This window comes from Puma concolor, chromosome B4 (assembly GCF_028749965.1).
Source record: "Puma concolor isolate L17-30 chromosome B4, mPumCon1.1.hap2, whole genome shotgun sequence".
Classification (NCBI taxonomy): domain Eukaryota; kingdom Metazoa; phylum Chordata; class Mammalia; order Carnivora; family Felidae; genus Puma; species Puma concolor.
The window spans coordinates 97246273-97262293 of NC_141673.1; the positions used below are offsets into that span (position 1 = coordinate 97246273).

The 16021-nt window shown below is 45.2% G+C and overlaps 1 pseudogene; it reads right to left on the reverse strand.

The window, feature by feature from the left end:
- Positions 1 to 7099: 7099 nt before the first annotated feature.
- On the reverse strand, positions 7100 to 13399 carry LOC112867864 (large ribosomal subunit protein eL15-like; annotated as a pseudogene).
- Positions 13400 to 16021: the final 2622 nt, after the last annotated feature.

Here is a 16021-nt window from a genome sequence, read left to right on the forward strand (position 1 = left end):
GCCCTCATTTCACTTCACCTCCATAAAGACCTTATCTCCAAATATAGTCACATTGTGAGTTGAGGCTTCAACATGTGAATTTTAGGGGGACATGATTCAGTCCATAGCACCGTGGTTACTCCTCTCTACAAGGGGAGGAAGAGTTAATTGGATGACTGAGAGAGTCGGACATATCCACTGGGCTGATTTTTAGGGGCCAGGCGTGATGGAAGGATGGGGACTCCTGCTCCCGTGGCCCTCTCTGTAGAGACTCAGAAGGCTGGTGCTGTGCTTCTGGACCACACGTGGTGAGCAGGACAGCAGTAGACTTAGGCTGCCGGGGCCAGATCCCCACTCCATCTTTCCCTGCTTTTCAGCCTGCTGCTGGGTGGGTAAATCAGGTCAGTGCTGCTCTGCAGGTCTGTCCGTCTGTCTGCAACTCTGAGAAGGAGCCGAACACCTCCCTCAACTCTGGTCAAAGCCACGTTTGCCAATCGGACTTCATAAGAAAGCTCAGTCCTTGGAGTTTTTGAGCTACGTGACTACTCTCTTTTATATTTTTAAAATTTATGTATTCATTTTGAGAGAGAGGGAGAGCAAGCAGGGGAGGGGCAGAGAGATCCCAAGCAGGCTTCGTGTTGTCAGCACAGAGCCCGATGTGAGGCTCAAACTCATGAACCGTGAGATCAGGACCTGAGCCAAAATCAAGAGTCAGACATGCAACCGACTGAGCCACCCAGGTGCCCCATGATCTACCCTATTTTAAATTGCACCCCTTGGCATCCTAGCCTTTCCCATCTCTTGACGTGGCCCCTTTTTCTTTTCTCCACAGCACTTTTCATTTTGTTACATTTCTCCAGTTCAGCTGTAAGAATCTTTTAATACGTTTTCAAATGGCTTTCTGAAAAAAGATACCTTAACTGAAGGGTCCGAGTGTTAATCTGTCGAGGAAGGTGGGGCATACTTAAACTTAGGAAATAATGCTTTTAGGCACAGCTGGGAGATAGTATATTAAGTGTTATCCACTACCTAAAACATGGTTTGGGAGCAGAGATAATACAAACAGGTTCTGTGTCATTGGCTCACGGACAACATGCAGGAAATGATGATGATGGTGGTGAACATTTACTGAATCCTTCAATGTGCGGGACACAATGCTAAGTAATTTACATGCGTTTTCCCATCTAAGTATCCCTGCGATGTAGCTAACACCACTCATTCTATTTTAAAGCTGAGGAAACTGAGGTCCGGTGAGGTTAAGTGACCAGCATGGAGTTCAACTCACATCTGACGTGCACGTTGCTCAGCTTAAGAAAAGAATATTCTAACCATTAGATCTGGCCAGCAATGGAGTGGCAAGGATTACCACGTGGTCTCTTTGCTCTGAGCCTGATCCAGCAGAGGCTGGGTGACCATCTGTTAGGGCTGCTGCAGGAAGGAGATCGATTTAGACAATTTCTGAGTCTCTTTCCAACTGTAAGATCTTGTGGAAACCTGACGGGCAGTCCTGTGGGAAAGGAATTAGATTTGTTTTTTGTAGCTCCTGTTCAATAGAGTAGCATTTTTCAGGCTTTTCCATCTAGAAATCCCTAATGTCAAAGGCAAGTAAATGGATACTCCTGGGAAGTCTGGGGCTGAGCTGCCAGAAACAGAATTCTGAGTCAAGTCTGAAAAACAAATTATTGGAACTTTATATTATACATGAAAATATGCTTGTTTGTTCTAAGGAAAAGTATTTTAAACCAGAAAATCTTTTTAAAAGAAAAAACATTCAACACAAAGCTTCAGTTCCACCCCACTTGCCCAATAAATCTTCATTTTAGTTTGGTTCATCAGGAAAACGTGCCATATTCATTTTATGAGTTTACAAATCCCCAACACATCGCCAAGTCTCCCAGGGGAAACATTTATCTTCATCTGAGAAGTCAAGCAGTAGTGTTAAGACCGATGGGGAGAAGTTATGGAGAGGCAGATCAGATTCTATCCCAATGCAAGCGAGGTCTAAGAGGGGCCATTGCCCAGTGGCGGAAGAGACCCCGGAAAAAGTAATACGTAAGCAGCCACTGAAAAGTTTCCTAGCAGAAATGGGTCATGGGTCTGGGGGAAGTTAACAGGAGATTCCACTTTGGGAATGCTAGTGCCAGAGCAAATGTAAGACCATTGGTGAGAGGAACCGGAGAACCCCTTGCTCTCTGTTGTTCTAATAAGGCTTGCAGAGAAGCCCTTACTACAGTAACAACAACTAACATAGTCCTTACTATGCCTCAGGCCCTATTCCCAAAGCTTTACTATGTCATTTAGTTCTTAGAGTGACCCATATTATCATCAATCCCATTTCCAGATTAGGAAACAGAGGCACAGGGAAATTAAGTAAATGGACTCAATGTCTCCCAGTTGCTAAGAAGCAGAGGTAGATTTTGAACTCAGACTGTTAGGAGTTGGGGCCGGAACTGTCCCGTACCACACAATGTCATCTCCTTGGTTCTTGGCTCTGATCTAGAAGGGATCTTGTCCACAGGAAGGAGGCCTGGTGGTGAGGGGTCTGGACACCTGGACTCTGGTCCACACTCTGCCACTAATCCGGTGACTTTGGAAGGGTCACTTACTTTTCCTGTTGTTGTTTTTTTTCACATGCTAATTCATTATTTCTGAGTCTGACAGGAGACCATAGTTTTTTACGTGTCTTTTACTGAAACTCGGGAAATTGTGCCACATCATGTGGGAGTCCCACCATGCTACCAGTAGAACTGAACTATAGTAAAACAAAATAAACCACTGAAAAAACAAAAAGCAAAAAACCTATTGGGAAGTAAAAAAAAAAACAACCCCAAAACAAGCCAAAAAAACATATTGGGAAGTGCCTCTCTCTCCCTTGGATTTACTTTTCTAGCAGGTGGAATCCTGTCCCCGGGGCCTCTAGACTCTATAGGAAATATGTCTTTCACTACATCAGGGATTGGTCTTCATGGCTCCCAGCACCAACATTATAACAGGATTTACTAAACTCCTCTTACTCACTGTATATTTATGATTTCACAAAAATATGGATAGATTGTGTCCAGATGGCCATCTGGTTTCCAGTTTAAATGGCCACATGATGCGTTGATGTGGGACAGTGGCTTTAGCTGTGAATCATTTCTGGATTCCCTACTGCTATAGTGGGATGATGAGGAATTTTTGGGATCTCCCAGGGAATCTCTGTTCCAATGTTCCCGTCTCCAAGAAACAACGGAGGATGGGGGATGGGTGAAATAGGTCAGGGGGATTCAGAGTACGCTTATCATGATGTATAGAATTGTTGAATCGCTATATTGTACACCTGAAACTAACATAATGCTGTATATTAACTGTACTGGAATTAAAATTTAAAAACTTAATATAAGAAAAAAAATACACAATAGAGACAGGAGGGGCTCCTGATATGGAGCCACACTGACCACTGAGACTTATATCTTATCGCCCAGGATGGGTGAGGCAAGTGCCACATAATTCTTTACAGAATGCTCTTTAGATCATGAGAGGATCTCACAGGGAAATTGGGCCAGTGGAGGAATTGTACCCCTCATCTCGATTTCATCTTCAGAATACTCACCTCCGCATGAGAGTCAAATGCACCCAGGCTTGGTGTTTTCAATCTGGAAAATTTGCCCAAGTGACCTGAGGGTCTCACACACTTGTGTTTTGTAGATGGCAAGAGAAGGCAGTGTGTCTCTGGAAAATCTTCCCTGGAATCTGGTGTCCCTGGAAAATTTTCCAAGTCGCCTAGCGAGACTGGAACAGCTCAGAAGAAACAGTCCACTCACTCATACATTCCACAAGCATGCCTTGGGTACCTACTAGGTAGAGATATATCAATATATGTAGTCTGTCTATGTATGTATGTATGTATGTATGTATCATCTATCTATCATCTATCTTTGTATTATCTATCATCTATCTTTCTATCATCTATCTATCTATCATCTGTCTCTATATCTATTATCTATCACCTATCTCTATTATCTCTCTCTCTCTCTATTATCTATCTACATATCTATCATCTATCTATTATCTCTCTATCTATCTACCTATCATCTATCTTTCTATTATCTATCATCTATCTATCTATCTATCTATCTATCTATCTATCTATCTATCATCTATCTTTTTTATTATCTATCATCTATCTTTCTATCTATCATCTATCTATCTATTATCTATCTATCATCTATCTCTATATCTATCATCTATCTATTATCTATCTATCATCTATCTCTATATCTATCATCTATGTATCTATCATCTATTATCTATCTACCTATCATCTATCTATCTATCTATCTATCTATCTATCTATCTATCATCTCTATCATCTATCTCTCTATTATCTTTCTATCTCTCTATCTACATATCTATCTATCATCTATCTTTCTATTATCTATCATCTATCATCTATCTCTCTATTGTCTATCTATTATCTCTCTCTCTCTATCATCTATCTTTCTATTATCTATCTATCTATCTATCTATCTATCTATCATCTCTCTCTCTCTCTCTCTCTCTCTCATCTATCTATGTATTTGGTCTAGATTCATAGAGAACAATATGGCTAAGTGTATTCCATAAATAAAACTTGGCAATACAATGAGAAAAGTGGAGTAACCGGGGTGGGCTCAAAGAGCTGTGGAGTGAAGGATGGATGGAAAGACAGAGAGAGAAGAGCATTCCAGGAAAAGAGCATGAAGGAAGTAAGGACAGAGAAACACTGAAGAGTGGCCATCACCGTGGGCTAGGAAGGTTCAGTGTGGCCAGCACACAGGGTGAGTTTATGGAATGAGGGAAGTTTCAGGGGCTGGAGAAAGATAGACTGGGACAGCTTATAAACTTGCCCCAGTGACTTGTCAACCTGGCCCAGAGATGGGAATGAAGGTAGTGAAGAGGGGAGAAGCTGAGGGCAGATGGAATGGATTGAGGGGCCCAGGGCCATGAAATGGGAGGAAATGAATATTGAGAAATTTGTAAAAGGAGTGTAAATAATCCTCTCAGCTAACCGCATTGAATACATCCTATGTGCCAGACAGTGAGCTAGGCAGTCCATTCACATTTCATACTTATAGTCACCCAAAGAGGTGAGTGCTATTATCATCTTCTATTTTACAGATAATGAGACTGCGATATAGAGGTAAAATAAATTGCCCCAAGTCACAGACGGTGAGAGAGCTGAGACTGAAACCCTGGCTGTCTTATCCAAGGAAACAAACAACTCGAGACAAGAGATGTAAAGAAAGGCGAAGAAAGTAAGTTTACTCGTCTCGAGTCATTTCTCTATTTCATTATACACTCAGTACTCATTATAAAAAATGTTTTATTTGTCCCAGATGACCTTGCTTTCCAAAATCTCTGGTAAGATTTGCTTCTTTGCCCATACCTTTTATTGTTCCTCTCTCTGCGACCAGTCCTACATGTAGACGGTTTATTGTGAAAATCTTTTTAGAATGCAGTTGTATTCGTCTGTGAAATATGTTAACATGGTAAGCAGCATCTCCTGGTGGGTCTTCCTGCACAGGTGGTTTGTGTCTCAGTGCTGGGGTTTGGAGAGAGGATATTCATAGCGGCCGCTTTGTTTTTTTCACATTTCCCGAGCAGGATGTGGGAACTTTAGGAACTCATGCCTATCCACCCATATCTCAGCATAAACTGAGATGCAAAGTAATTTGAACAGGATAGAGAAAAAAAAAAAAAAAAAAAAGAAAGCAGGAAAAGAATATGAATGAGATACTTGTCCCTGCCAGGAGTCTGACTTGTGCCTCTAAGTGATTTATCAATAGAGTCAGGTTGCTTAGTGGAGGAGTCCCTCTTTCTCCACAAGCAGGGCGAGGAGAGAAGGTTGTGGTTGCATATGCGTGGCCGATAAAGATACCCTTTCACAGGTGAGATGCTCTGAGAAGAGTGTACCCTTATTCCTTCATGAGCTCCAAGTCCTCTCCCTCAGGGGGATCTAAGCATTCATGCAGAGACCCTTACTGCAAACTCTAATATGTTTTCAGGAGAGGAAGAGGTGGGCTGGAAAGCTATTCTTGGCCCACACTGTGACTCCTCAGTCCTCCTAACAGCTAGAACTCTGGTGAGCTGAGTGGAATCCACGGGCAGTCCGAGGGTCGGGGTCCTGAAGGAAGGCTCTTTGTTCCTCTCTTGCCTTGACAGTGCTCGCCAGGGAAGGAAGGACTCAACATGATGCTTACGCATCTCTTTAGAAGTTGTCAGAAAAGACTTCTAGATTGGGCATCTTACCTGTGCAGCATTCTTAAGACTATCACATGGCGGTAGAAACAACAGAATTGCCATCACCTCTTGAGCTGGGTCAGTCTGCTTGGCTCCAGATCCTAAGGTTCAGGACAGAGAAGAGAAAGGCACCCTAAAGCCATGGGGGAACCGCAGAAACCGCCGCCAGGAACTGAGACGTGAGGCCTCTCCTTGGCCATTCCTGAAGTAATGCAGCATCTCTAGAGAGGAAGGACATTTAGCCTCTTGCTAGCAGAGTCCAGGGGCTCTGACTGGAGTGGTTGAGAGAGTTTGACACAACTTAGAGAGGATGAAAATAGACAGCACTTTCAGGAATTTTAATTGCAAAGAGAGCAAAGAGAGAAGAGAGCAAAAGAGAGGGCGGTAAGTGGCTGGCAAAGTGAATGGGAGATTTTTCTTGAAGATAGGAGATATAATAGTGGCTGGGAGGTAGGATTCAGAGTTGCGTGTATCATCACGGATGTATCGCAAAAGGATAAGGTTCAGTAAAAGAGAAGTGCATAATAGAACACACAATATGACATGATTTTATTTAAAAGGTGAAATATCAAGAAATCCCCATCACTTCTTTATGAGTATATATGTAGTCCATTTTTATTTTTATTTATTTATTTTTTTAAAATAATTTTTAACGTTTATTTATTTTTGGGACAGAGAGAGACAGAGCATGAACGGGGGAGGGGCAGAGAGAGAGGGAGACACAGAATCGGAAACAGGCTCCAGGCTCTGAGCCATCAGCCCAGGGCCTGACGCGGGGCTCGAACTCCCGGACCGCGAGATCGTGACCTGGCTGAAGTCGGACGCTTAACCGACTGCGCCATCCAGGCACCCCTGTAGTCCATTTTTAAAATGTATACTTATTTATTTTGAAAGAGAGAGAGGGAGAGAGAGGGAGGGAGGGAGAGAGAGAGAGAGAGAAAGAGAGAGGGTGAGGGAGAGAGGGAGAGAGAGAGAAAGCATGAGTGGGGGAGGGGCAGAGAAAGAAGGAGAGAGAATCCCAAGCAGGCTCCACTCTGAGCACAGAGACCGACGTGGGGCTCATCTTATGTCTGTGAGATCATGACCTGAGCCAAAATCCAGAGTCAGATGCTTAACTGTCTGAGACACCCAGGCACCCCAGTAGTCAATTTGTTTTGACTGTTCTAAATTGTTTATTAGGTAAGAATTTTATAAACCTTCCTTATATTAGTAGTAATGGTGGAGCTGGAGAGTACTGTGCTTTCTCCAAGCTGCACGGAGAACCACTGAGAGTATAGTGGCACTTGAGACCCTTTCTAAGGCCGCAGCTCTTGTGGCCTGCATGTGAGCCCTCGAATCTCCCTGGCTTGTGGACTGGTTTTGTGATCCACTGGGTGTCAGGATTTCTTCTCCTTCTCCTCCTTCCTCTTCCTCTTCTCCTTCTCCTTCCCTTTCCCCCTTCTCCTCCTCCTCCTCCTCCTCCTTCTTCTCCCTCTCCTTCTTCTTCTCCCTCATCTTCTCCTTCTTCTCCTCCTCTTTTGTCTTCATCTTCTTTTTTTTTCTTTAACATTTTATTTTTAAGTAATTACTACACCCATCATGGGGTTCAAATTTGCAGCCCAGAGATCAAGTCGCGTGCTCTACTGACTGAGCCAGCCAGGTGCCCCAGGATTTCTTCCGATAGCTGAATGGAATGGGTCAAGGAGGAGAACTTCAAGGAGTTTGTATGTAGAATCTTCGTCAACCCAATAAGAGTTCAGGGCTCTCAGAGTCCCCCGTGGTGCCTCCTCAGCAACAAACTGGAGGCTTTGAACGAACTAGCTGGTTAACACCGTGATGGATAGGATTGCTGTAGGTCACACCCCAGAGCACAGGAGTCTGATATATGACATAACCTTGCCTCACCTTGTGTCCCAGTCTGCGTGCTTTATGGAGCTGGTAGAACAGAGAGCTGGTGGTACAGCCCGCAGCACCTGGAAAAGAAAACGCATTACTTGGGACTGCTTCTTCCTCCGTAGCTCCTGAATGTGCTTGTAAGCACCCGTCTTGCTTACATGGTGGCAGCCGCCACACAGAAAGCTGTATTGAATATTTTTCACTCTGCACGGGACTGATACCGTTAGCCTCAGGCCAATGGTTGCGTAAGGAGTGGAAGATCAGGGAGGAACACACATGACATGTATCTAAATGCCGTTTGTTTGTTTTAACAAAGGGAAACTGAACAAAACATAGTAAATTGTTAATAATGTTAAAGCCAGGGGAGCCCGGGTGGCTCAGTCACTTAAGCATCTGACTTTGGCTCAGGTCATGATCTCGCGGTTTGTGAGTTCGAGCCCTATGTTGGGCTCTGTGCTGACAGTGTGGAGCCTGCTGGAGATGCTCATTCTTCCCTCTCTCTCTCTGCCCCTCCCCTGCTTGTGCTCTCTCTTTCTCTCTCAAAATATATAAATAAATTAAAACTTAAAAAAAATAATGTTAAAGCTAGATGGTGGATACACAACTTCTTATTTTATCATAGTCTACACTTCTTTTTTTACATTGAAATAGTTACTGATGTGAAACAAGCAAATACAAAAATATCATCATCGTCATCACCAACAACAATAAAGGAATCCTCTCCCCCTCGGTTGATTTTAAATATAGATCTACCAGAATACTGGGGTATGGGTATGATTTCTTAACCTCTCTTATTTCCAGCCCCTGGATGCTGTGAAAACAAAAAGCCCATTCAATGCAAATATGTTGAGTGAGAAGGTTATCAGTTGGTTAAGGTTCTGTCCTCCACCATCTATCTCCCTTCTGCCTCAGGGGAGTGTTTTGGTATATGGGGGTGATCATGAGAAGATGGGGTGATTTTCTGATGACAGTTCACACCAGTAGGGTATACCTGTGCATTTTATTTGGAGCGATGTTGACAGGTTTGCTCAAATCATTTTGGAGAGAAGTGAAAGCTATGGGTCAATGCCTGGAACGAGCCACGTGATCCCATCATTGGAAAAGGTAAAACTCATCGTTGCGCGTTTTATTTTGGCCCTAATAAGCATTGAGACGCGGCCACAGCTGCCTTTTTCTTGTTGCTCACAGTCACTTATGTTGGCCTTTGCCCCGAATTCTCTGTAGTGTGTGCACACGCTGGATACTGCAGTGGTTGGAGGGTTATGTGATCTTCAGGAGGACAGGTGAGCGGGTACAGGAAAAGGGGTCCTCTAGAGAAAGCCTTTTATTGATCAAGATGTGAGTTGGAGGACGTGACTCTTTACAGTAAGGCAGAAAACAAGCTAAAACATCTCAGGTAGATTAGGTAGGAGGATCCGGAAGGGATTCTTTTGGCCACTCATATTTTCTGAAGCTATGATACAAATCTGGTATATCTTCTGGACCAGTGGAAGAAAGTTCTAGAGAAGCTGGTTTCATTTCAATATAAGGAGGTTTGTTTGCTTTTTTTTTTTTCTTCAAGTAATTGAAAGCATATCAGGGCATGAGGCTGCCTCATTGCCTCAACTCCAACTTTAAATAGACCAAGCTGGGAGGCTCCCTGTCGATGATGTCATGAGTGGTTTCAATTTGCCCTTGGGAGCAGGTTTTACCAGGAACTCTAGTCCAAGGGTGGAGGGCTGATTCTCTGAACTGTAGGGGCTCTCTTCCTTGTTCTCAAGGCACTGCCTCCTCTCCCTACCATCCCACAGGCACCAGGGTGGGAAGGTGAAGAACATGAATGTCACAGTCTCCCCACCATGATACTGTAGAGACATTGCATAGGCAGATGAGCCAACCTACAACTTTTCTTGAGTTGGAGGACAAGACTCTAGATTCAGTGAAATGTTATTGGGTGCTCATCCCTGGAGACCTGTGGGCAAATTGTCTACATTCTTTAAGCAACTTGAGATAGCTAAGAAGGAAGGAATAAGTCACACTGAAGATCATGTTTATACAACACCCCAAACTGACGTTCAGAGTTTGGCTCTATTTCTTTCTGATAGGTACAAGAGTTTAGAGCCAGGCAAATAAATCTGACGGCTCATCTGTCACATCTGATCTGGTTGTTGAAAGGACTGACCTTCATGACCTGTCTCATCAGGAGCTCAGCAGCTGGCTGCTGATGGTCACACATGCAGTCCTGGCCCGAGTCCACAATGGAAGGTTGGAGTATTTTGCTTGAGGACTGCTCAGGATAGAGCCCTTTGGAAGGACACCAGCCAGATGTCCAGGCCCATTCGGCTGGTGGGACAGCAGCTGCTTTGTTATTCTGTGAGACGAAGCAGCATTCCCGACCCGCGGAGCTCAGTGGGCAGGCCACCGTCATTCAGATGCAGAGTCCAGGCGGAGTCACAGGCAGGATGGCAGCACTTGCGGGGTCGAGGAGCTCTAATGAAGCTAACTACTTCAGCAGTTCTAGCAAAAGTTTAAAAAAATCCCTCCTCTTCCCACCCTGCTCTTCATTAATTGGAACTACCCAAACTTCCAACTTGCATTATATAAATCTATACCCAAAAAGAGATGGAAAGAAGGAGGTGGCATGGAAGGATGCCTGGCATTTACTTTTCTTTGTGGCCCTTCACCTTCTGCAATACCACTTCCCATCGAGGCCAGAACCATGTGAGACACTCCCGCAGGCAACACAGGAGCAGCTGGGGAGATTCAAAAGTACTATTTCACAGAGCCTCATGGATTGATGAACACACAACCTATCCTGGGTCTGATTAGCAGAAACGGACAAGGATAATAAAAGCTAACTTTCATTTAGTATGATTTTCAAGGCACTTTTGGGTGATGATTCACAGGTACTTTCTACTCAACGATATCCCCATTTATAAGCAAAGAGACTGATTTATGGTTGAGGGACTTATAGAAGGTGACAGGCCTAGTGACGGTGAAGCCAGAACTGCTGGGATTCTTCCTCCAAATCCCTGTTCTGTCTCTTTCCATGCAGCCTGTCCACTGCCCACCAGTTTCTGGACACTCAAGGGGGTTGGTCAGGGAGTAGCTGCAACCAGGACATCCAATGGCAGGAATATAAGGGGATCCAGCACCAAGAGCTAGTGAGGGGCCCTGCAAGGCTTCCGGCATTGGGGCTACAGTGTGCACACAGTACTCATAGCTGCTCCCAAGAGCAGGGCTTTGTCTCTCTTGTTTATCTGTAGATTCCCAGAACCTTGAACTGAGGTAACCAACAAATACTTGCTGTATTAATTTGTTGCACTATTAATCTCTCCTACAAGGTTAGAAGGGAAAGGTACCTTGTTGTGGTCAGTGTTGTATCCCTATGTGAACTATGAAGGGGAATATTTTAATGAATGTTTTGATGGCTTTTAAGAGGTAAATAAGCTTCTAGTCCTGGCTCTCTGCATTAATAGCCTTGGGACCTTGGGCTAGTTACTTATGCCCCTCCAAGCCTTCGTTTCATTCTGTATCAAATGGGGAACACAGGAGTGTCACAAGGATTAAAGGAGATAACGTGTGATGGCTGTTCAGCGTTGAAACATTTAACGCGTTTGGGTTTCATAATGAACTTGAATCATGGATTGCAAGGCTGGTCACTGCATGGAAAAAGATGAAACCACCGCCTCCACTCTATATTATCATTCCATATTTGAGGAGTCAGGGCTTTCTTGAAATTTATCCCTCAGGGTAGTCAAGGTTCTACTGTATAGGACATGCTCTCAAAAATAGTCTTTTCACCCCATGGTCACTTCCCACTGCGTGAATGTATTTATTGGTGGATGTATGAATTCCACAGGCACTCTCTCATCAAAATAATTAATATTTCATGGTCTCCCTTAAAATACTCTTTTTCAATGTTTGTTTATTTTGGAGAGACAGAGAGAGACAGAGCATGAGTGGGAGAGGGATAGAGAGAGAGACACACACACACAGAATCTGAAGCAGGCTCCAAGCTCTAAGCTGTCAGCACAGAGCCCAACGCTGGGCTTGAACCCACAAACTGTGAGATCATGACCTGAGCCGAAGTCAGATGCTTAACTGACTGAGCCACCCGAGGCACCACTCATGGTCTCCCTCTTAAGTGGACTGTCCTGTTGACAAACCAGAGAAAAATAAAATGCTATTTATAAATAAAGGGGTATTTATTTATTTTGCACAATGTATTTAAGTTAGACTCTGAAATTCCATTGGTAGTTTCATACCCAACTCAAATAACACAGATTTTCTTTTCCATTATTCCTGAATCCCGGTTCACTCAATCTATCCCAACTCTTAATGCTGTTTGGACTCAGTTGGCTTTCAGTCTTATTTTTGAATTATAATTACTTGCATTTGCTGTGTGTGTCTTTATAATTACCAAATATTCTCATTGATATTACCTTGTTTACTCCTCAGAACAACACATGGTGAGGCTGTATTATCCCCACTTTATAGTTGTAGAAAGGGATGTCTGTGGAGGTATAGAGAGCTTGCCCAAAGTCACAGCCAAGAAGTAGCCACTCCACTGAACTGGGAGGGGGGAAGATTCTGACTCCCGAATTCAGTGCTTCCCCATTATACTCCAGCTGTTCCCTCTCCACTGTCATCAAAGTCCCCCTCATTGGCTCTTACAGAAAGGTATCTATACAGCCAAGTTATTATCTATTTCTCTTTATCTCTGGAGCCTTCTGGTTGTCACTTGCAGTTTTCCCTAGCTATTTCAGCCATTTGTCCCAAGTCCCAATCCAGCTGACTTCTCTTATTACATCCTGAAAAGAAATGTAAAGGAAAAAGCTGTGTTTGGGTCCACTTCCCCTGTAACTTCCCCATCTTTTTGCCTAGGCTTCTTAACCATAATCGTGATTGTTCTTTCAGAACTTGGAAGGTCCTCTTCCATTCCCTGCATCTCCCCTGGCACAGCTGACAGACCATCCATGTGGGTAGAGTGATTTTCGCCTCAATTGTAATAAAGATTTTAATTATTCATCAGTACAGTAGCTGTTAGCAAATGCCCAATTATTATTCATCCATAGCTAAGTAACCTCCTGCTTTTTTTTTGGAGCTGTGACAAACACAGCCCTTCCAGAACTGGCAGAGGGCTTCAGATCAAAGAGCGCTTTGTGTCTCGCTTAAACCAGGAAAGGCAAGGCAAGGCAAGACGGCGCTCTCTGCATGTGCCTGGGCCTCCTGCCTACCTGTCCCCCAGCCTGAAGAGGGGAAACTGAGCCCTGCAGCCGTCAGGCTGGCAGCTGCGAGGCATCTTGCCTGGCCCCCCGGTTCACCTGGCAAAGGCTCTCTGGGCGGAACAGCTGCACAGGGACTTTTGCCAAAGGAGCAACTGAATTGCAAACGAGGCTATGGAAAGTGGTTCTGGATTAGATCTACTTTGTGGCTTTTTCCCCTCCTCCCTACATGGCCAGCAGGCCCAGGTCACCAGGAGGGCTGCTGCAATGGAGGGAGTGTCCCAGGTTGCTGCCCTTCACTTCCTCCTTTTCCTTTTTCCCGGCAAACTCCTCCTCCCTCCTGGGCACACCCATCCAGGACCTTGGGCCCACCCAGATGCCCTGAGACAGGGGCTTTCCCGGGCTGGACAGTTTTGCAGGGGCCCATTTTTTATCTACCCTTTTCCCTCAAAATTTACCTGGAGACAGATGTTGGCCAGAAAGTCCCTTGCACTCTACCTTCTCTCCAGGGTGCTGTTCTGCACATTTCAGGAGCGTTCCTGCCCTGCTTCCCTGTGTCTCACTCCCCCTGCCATCCCAAAACCCACGGGCACTTCTGGTGGCTTCCTCATTATACCGTGGCCCTTTCTGCCCTCTGTGGACTGCAGGGAGCCCTCCTGATGCCTCTGACTCCTGATCCCATCCTGCCTCAAGCATCTTGGTCCAGTGTCTCCCTCACTCCTTTAATCTTGGGTGTCCAGGCAACCACCCCCATCTCCTATTTTCTCTTGCCCCTTCCTCACCCTGGCCCTCCCTACCTCTCATGCCACTGTGCCTATGGACCTTCACCTCTCAGTGCTCAGCTTTCTCGGACCAGCCTTCCTCCACCCCTCTCTTCCTTGCAACCCACCTCTCCTCTAAGGAACACTACATGTGTGACTTCCTCCGTTGGAGGTTTTCCATTCTTGCATTTCTGGATCATGTCGTTTCTCACCTCTTAACCAAAGTAGTCTCCACCTCACTCAGAGTAAGAACTGAAGTCTTTACAATTCCCCATGTGGTTTGCCCACTATTATCCTCCAGTGACAACAAATCCTACCACTTGCCTTTTCATCCCTCTTCTCTAAATTCACAGGTCAAACCTGATCCTGCCTCAGGGCCTTTGCACTTGCTGCTCTCTCAGGCCGCAACACTTTCCCACCAGATATTCCATGTCTCACTCCATTCTTCCATATCCATTTGATGCACAGTAATGTCCTGGCTCTCTGTCACCTCACTAACATAAGTTTTCTTACAGCACTTATTGCCCTAACATAGTGTGTGTGTGTGTGTGTGTGTGTGTGTGTGTGTGTGTGTGTGTGTGTGTGTTGTCTGCCTCTCTCTGCTAGAACATAAGCACTGTGAGAATAGGGATTTTGTTTTGTTCACAAACAGTGGAGTGTTATGGACTAAGTGCTATGGACTGTGTCCTCCCCACCCCCAACAAATTCATATTTTGAAACCCTACCTCCCAAAGGAAGGTTACATTTGGAGATGGGGTCTTTGGGGTGATTAGGGCTAGATGAGTTCATGAGGGTGAGGCCCTCATGATGGGGTTGGTGCCATTATAAGGAGGGACACCAGAAACCTTGCCTTGTCTCTCTGCCATGTGAGGACACAGGGAGAAGGCAGCCATCTGCAAGCCAAGAAGAGGGCTCTCTCCAGAACCCAAATCATGCTGTCAACTTGACCTTGGACTTCCAGCCTCCAGAACTTTGAGAAATAATACGTTTTTTTTTTTTTTTTAATTTAAGGCCCCAGTCTTTAGTACTTTGTTATGGTAACCTGATATTCACTATTTGCTTCAGTGAATACATCGGTGTCCCAGGGAGCAAGGAACAAGGAGCCGGGAGAGGGAAGCTGGGGATTTGTTATTTGTTTGCTCCCAGCCTTGCGTGAAGTCCTTCCTACTTGAGGTGATTGCCTCCTTCTTGTCCTCCTGGGTGCCGTCACCCACTATTTCCCTGTAACTGTCTCACGGACAACTTTGGAATCTGGCTCCCTTCTTCCTCTTCCTCCATCTTAGTTTTTAGTATCCACATAGGTGATCTGTCTCTGAAACGGCTTCCTCAATTCCAAGGCCTCTTTAGCTCCCTTGCGCTTACTTTACCCACTCACGGGGACGTGTTGTTGACACACTGACAGCTCCTGCCCAGAACTCTCAGACTCCTGGGTTTCATGCTCACACCTGAACGCTTATCCTTCTTGCTCTCCCTCCTGCTGCACACGCTCTTTGACTTTGTGGGGACTTTTTGGCCCTTGGCCCCTCTATTTCTGCCCAGGCAGTAGGCTCCTGAATTGTCTCAAAGGGTTGTGCCTGTTGTGCATTGCACAGAATCCGCCCCTTGAGGAGGTTGGGTGGGAGCTGAAACCCAACCTGTACTTTGCTCCGTAAACACTGCACCGGTGCACGGGGGCAGGGCATGCCCTTCTTCCCCAGGAGAAGAAGCATCTCCCGTCCCCTCCCCTCCCCTCCTCCCTCCCCTCCCCCTTCCCCTTCGCTCCCCTCCCCTCCCTCCCCTTCCTTTCCCTTCCCTTCTTTTCCTTCTCATAACAAACAGATCTTGCCAAGCCATATGCACACAGACTTGCATGTACCCAGTAGGGCATTAAAAAAAAAGTACTCACAGAGGCACCGTGTTGGGCACGTGGGTGGTACAGCCAGTTGAGCCTCTGACTCT